Source organism: Fukomys damarensis, unplaced genomic scaffold (genome assembly GCF_012274545.1).
Source record: "Fukomys damarensis isolate Sample0158 unplaced genomic scaffold, DMR_v1.0_HiC HiC_scaffold_13, whole genome shotgun sequence".
Lineage (NCBI taxonomy): Eukaryota > Metazoa > Chordata > Mammalia > Rodentia > Bathyergidae > Fukomys > Fukomys damarensis.
Genome location: NW_022900925.1, coordinates 24733645 through 24739234, shown reverse-complemented (window position 1 = coordinate 24739234; position 5590 = coordinate 24733645).

Sequence of the window (5590 nt, the reverse complement as noted above, 5' to 3'; positions counted from 1 at the left end):
CTTCCTTCTTTCTTCTTCTTTTTTCCTGAGGCAGTGTCTGGCTATAGAGTCATAGCTGGCCTTGAATACTGTCTGTAATCCTCCTGCCTCAGCCTCCTGAGCACTGGGATTACAGCTCTGTACCATAATACCTGGCCCCTACTTTATAGTTTCTATAAACCCATTTCTGTCAGGCAACCAACTCCATCCAACCACTAAACCTGCTTTATGACATAAACAGACCTGTTTCCAAAGCTAGGGATAACTACTCTGCTACTGATTTCTGTTCTGGTTTGAGTAACAAGTGGAGCCATTGCTTCCTTCTTGAAACTTAGAAACTCATCCAAACAGTGTCTCCTTCTTGAAACTTCTTCTAGTCTTGTTTTGTTTTTTGTCACCGGGGTTGAATCCAGGGCTTTTTCTCTGAGCTACTTCCCCAAACGTTTATTTATTTGTTTGTTTATTTATTTATTTAGAAACAGGGTCTCCATCACTGAATTGCCCAGGCTGGGCTCAAGCATGCTATTCTCTGGCCCCATCTCCCAGACTGCTGGGATCACAGGTGTGTGTCACCACGCCCGGCTTCTCTTTTTAGCTCTTAGCTCCTAAGAGATCATACTGTCCTGGTTTTTTTCCTGCCTTATTGACTGATCCCACCTTTCTCATTTTACTTTGCTGATTTCTTCTTAGCCAGAATTCAGCTAGCAGGGGGTGCCTCCAGGACTTGTCCTGGGCCCTTTTCTCTGTCTAACCACGCTTCCTCATATTACCATGCAGGACCATGGTTCTGAAAATTATCTGCTGAAAACTCCCAAGTGTATTCTGCTCCTGAACTTTACTCTGAATTCCAGACTCTGTAAACAGTCCGTACTTCACAGTTCCAAAGAGTCATCGCATGACAATTCATCTTAACATGGCTACAACATTTGATTTCTCCTCCCATCTTCCTCTTCCTCAGTCTTATCCATATCAGTGAGTGGGGTCAGCATCCACCACACTAGTCAAGCTGAAAGACCCCGGAGTCAGTCTTTATTCTCCTCATTCCTCCACGCTCCTTCCCCTTCCTGAGCAATAACCATCCTTCTCATTTATCAGCAAAGGCTCATGAGGAAATTTTCAAAATCCATCCCGAACCCACCCCTCCCCACCACTTCCCTCCCCTACCCCGGGCCAAGCTGTGGACTTTTGACCTGGACACCGACACTCAGTCTTCCCACAAATTTGTTTCTTTCCCTGCTGGCCTTCTTCCGTCCTTTCTCCTACTAGCGACTATAGTGACCTTCGGAAAACCACAAGTTAGATCAAACCATTAATCCTTCAAAACACTCCATGACTTCCTGCCACATTTAAAATCGTACACAGTGGCCGGGGATTTAGCTCAGTGGTTCAGTGGCCTGCCTCACAAGTGCAAGGACCCGAGTTCAATCCCCGGTACAAAAAAAAAAAATCATGCACAGTGATGGCAGCATAGTTCAGGGGCAGAGCGCCTGCCTAACAGGTGCCAGGCCTTGGGTTTGCTCCCAGCACCACAAGAAGTACTATGCAAGCTCCCCATGAAAACCTATGTCATCTATTTTGTCCCTAAATGTTTGTCAAACATCATTTCAGCACACTTTCCCCTTTAGCCACTCTGATCTTCCTTCTGGTCCTTGAATATTTAAAGATATTATGAGGCTTCATGCTTTCTGCCTAAGCTGCTCTTCTCCTTTGAATGATCTTCCCATCCCAGCCGCTTCACAACACTAGATTTTTTTCATATCCGGGTTTAGATTTGTTTGTTTGTTTTTGAGACAGGGTCTCACTATGTAGTTGAGACTGACCTGAAACTCACCGTGTGGCCCAGGATGGTCTCGAACTCACAGAGATCCTCCTGCCTCAGCCTCTCCAGTGCTGGGATTACAGGTGTGTGCCACCATACCTGGCTCAGGTTTAGATATTAAGAGATTTTTCTAACTTTTTAATCTAAAGTAGCTGCCCAATATCTTGCTATCGTTATAACCTCCTTTTAATTCTCTGCAGAGGACTTTTCACTATTTGATCTTTTTACTTTATTTCCCAATTAGAATATGAACACCATAGGGGCTGGGGATTTAGCTCAGTGGTTCTGGTGCCTGCCTTGCAATCACAAGGGTTCCATCCCCCGTACCAAAAAAAAAAAAAAAAGAATATGAACACCACGAAGACAAGGAACTTGCCTTGTTCATTAAGCCTGGGATGAAGGCTGTTGAACTAACAGATTACTTAGCAAGAAATGTGTAAAATTGGCATGAGGAAAACTATAAAACTTTATTAGGCTGGATGTGATGGCACATGCCTGTAACCCCAGTACTCTGGAAGGCTGAGGCAGGAGGATCACCATGAGTTTGAGGCCAGCCTGAATAACATAGTGAGATCCTGTCTAAAAAACAAACAACCAAAAACACTTTTATTAATGAAAAACAGCTCTAAATAAGCAGAAAAACAAGTCACGTCTCTAGATGAGGGGAAATTCAACTGGTCTCAAACTAATCTACAAATATATTAGAATTTAACCCAAAATTCCAACTGGATTATTTTTAATTTGATAAGTTGACTCTAGATTTATCTGGAAGAGCAAATTGATAAGAGTAGCCAAGATAGCCAGACATGGTGACACACACCTATAATCTCAAACTCTTGGAAGGCTGAGGCAGGAAGATTACCATAAAATCAAGGCCAGCTTGACTGCACCGTTAGACCTTACAGAGAGAGAGAGAGAGAGAGAGAGAGAGAGAGAGAGAAGAATAACCAAGTGTTAAAGAAAAAGAGGATAGTTTGTTGCCCTGCAGATATCAGAATATTATATAGATTTGGCATTGACAGAAAATGACCAAATATCTACAGAATAGAATAGATAGGCCAGAAATGGATCCGTGTATATATGCCAGGGGATATATATGTGCAATGGATGTGCTTTTCAAATAATTGGGGAAATGAAGGATTATTGGCTAACTGATATTATAGAGCTGGCTATTCATTTGTTGGTGCAAATAATATCCTTGAGGAGAGCAAAAAAGTGTTAAGTCCCTAACTCATAGCACATTTAAAATAAAATGTCATGTGGCTCAAAGAACTAAAATTAAGGGGGGAAATGTAACAGTGTACTGTTACAGTTACGATAAAAAATTTTTCTCTTACTGGATTGGTAAAAAACCTGTCCTGTTGGCTAACATACAGGGCCAGGAAAGGTGTAGTAGACAAGCCTCTCGTTAGCAAGAATGGTATTTGCTATTTCTGTGTCAGTGTGTGTCCACTGCAATTTAATCCACTGTGCATCCTTTGACCTAGAAATTCCACTGCTAGGAATTCAACCATACAAGCATGTTTGCAAAAGGTGCATATCAGTATATACAAAGGCTTTCCCGGCAGCATTATAGTAAATAAATATTTTTAAAATAGTAGAGGGACATATGGGGTTAAATATATTTTAAACTACTTAGGGAGCTAGAGATGGTGCACCAGCACTCTGGCAGGCTAAAGGACAATTGAGGCCAGCCTGGGCTACATAGTGAGCTCAAGACCAGCATGGACTGCATAGCTAGAGCCTATCTAGAAAATCATAGAAAAGACAAAAGAGCTCAGCATGGAGGTATGTGCCTGTAATCCCAGCATCTGGGAGGCAGAGGCAGGAGGATTGCAACATCAAGTCCTAACCGGGCAACTTAGTGTGACCTTATCCCAAAATAAATAGGTTGGAGATATAGGTAGGTGTGAAGGCCCTGAGTTCAATCCCCAATTGGAGAGAGAGAGAGAGACAGAGAGAGAGAGAGTCCTCTTGAGGGCTGGAGTGTAGCTCAGTGGTAGAGTGCTTGTCTTTTGATCCCTAGCACCGCAAAAAAGAAAAAGAAAGAAAAAATAAAATCTCTTGAACTTCCCTTTGTTATATTTCCAAGGGCTTTGTGCCTAAATTCTTTTCTTTTATACTTAAAATGTGTTCTTACATTCAAGAATATGTAGAATTACTTTGGCATGCAGTGAATTTGAATTTCTTTCAAATAGGTATGTTTCCCAATGTCTTTTGTAAAAATGTCCATTTTTATAAATTTATGATACTCCCATTACTATTATTATTATTATTATTATTATTATTATTATTATTATTTTGGTTTTTTGAGACACGGTCTCACTTCATAGCCCAGGCTGGACTCAGACTTGCAGTGATCCTCCTGCCTCAGCCTTCCAAGTGCTGGGTTTACAGGTGTGCACCAGCACGCTCTGCTTACTCCCTTTATTAGGGAGTGTGTTTTTCTATACCTTCAGATCTATTTTAGGACTAACTATCCTCATCCACTGACTTGTTGATTTGCAAGTCAAGTGTTGCTTTTAAACTACTTTTAGTAATACTTTATTTCATTATGCTCTTTTATGCTTCTATTAGTGTTCTAAAATTCAAATAAAGTATTAATTTTAGAAGCAAGATATGAATATAATTCATTTTGCCATTGTTTCTTCCCGAAGCTAAAAAATATCAATGACATCTGCTAAGTAGTAGTCCATTGTTTATTTGTTAAAACCATCTGCACTTATAACTGTGTGATAGTGTATCTCAAAGGTTAAATTCTGTAAGCCTGTCATTACTTGACCCTGTTGTTTTGGTAGCTCAGTATTTAACAAAATAATAAGTCTAATCTGACTATCACTGTCACATCCATTGTGTGAGAATGTAAATTGGTGGGAGACACAAAATTAGAACTACTGCTGCCAGAGTCCCAAAGGTATCAAACCTGTATGTGTTCTTAATTAGCCATGGAAATTCAATCTGTCATGTTTTCTACAGATAACTGGTTTTTGAGTCATTAACTTGCAAAGAATATTCATACCTTTTATCTTCAGATAGTTCTACTGATGCACTTGGTCCTTTTTTCTAAAGAGACCTGGCCTACTCTTAAATTTATTGTTCTTTCTTTAAAAGTTTCTTTTTTCTCATTATCTAAAAAATTAAATAAAAGCTATTCACTTAAATAAATTGAACAGAGGTTTTTTTTTTCTTGAAATTAATTATGACACGTTTTGATTTTTCTCAACTTACTATATATTATACTTCATGAGACAGGGTTTCTATATGTTCAGGCAGGCCTTAAACTCACTACGCAGCCCAGGCTGGCCTCAAACTCACAGCGGTCCTCCTGCCTCGGCCTTCCCGAGTGTTCAGAGATAAGCCTGTGCCGCCATTCCTGGCTTATTTATTATGCTCCTGTAGGAGAAGGTTCTAAGACCCAAATAGTGTGCCCTTCAGATTTTGACACGAAAATCAGAAAAGATCACCTTTAAAAGAGAAATCAGTAAAATTTAAACACTGATTTATACTTAGATTTTGACAGGGTAATTCTGGTTTCTGAACTAGTATAAGAACAGATTATTCTAGGATATTTACTGCCTCCTCTGTACTGAGTTGTAAGGCATGTTTTGCCCCCATTCAACTTGTGAGACTTGAATGAACTGAAATTTTTTTTGGTGGGTAGTAGTAGTGCTGGGGATTGAGCTCAGTGTTCCCCAGGCATTTTTTTATTTTTTGTGTGTTTGTTTTTGGAGACAGGATCTTGCTACATAGTTCAGGCTGGCCTTGAACTCACTATGTAGCCCAGGCTGACCT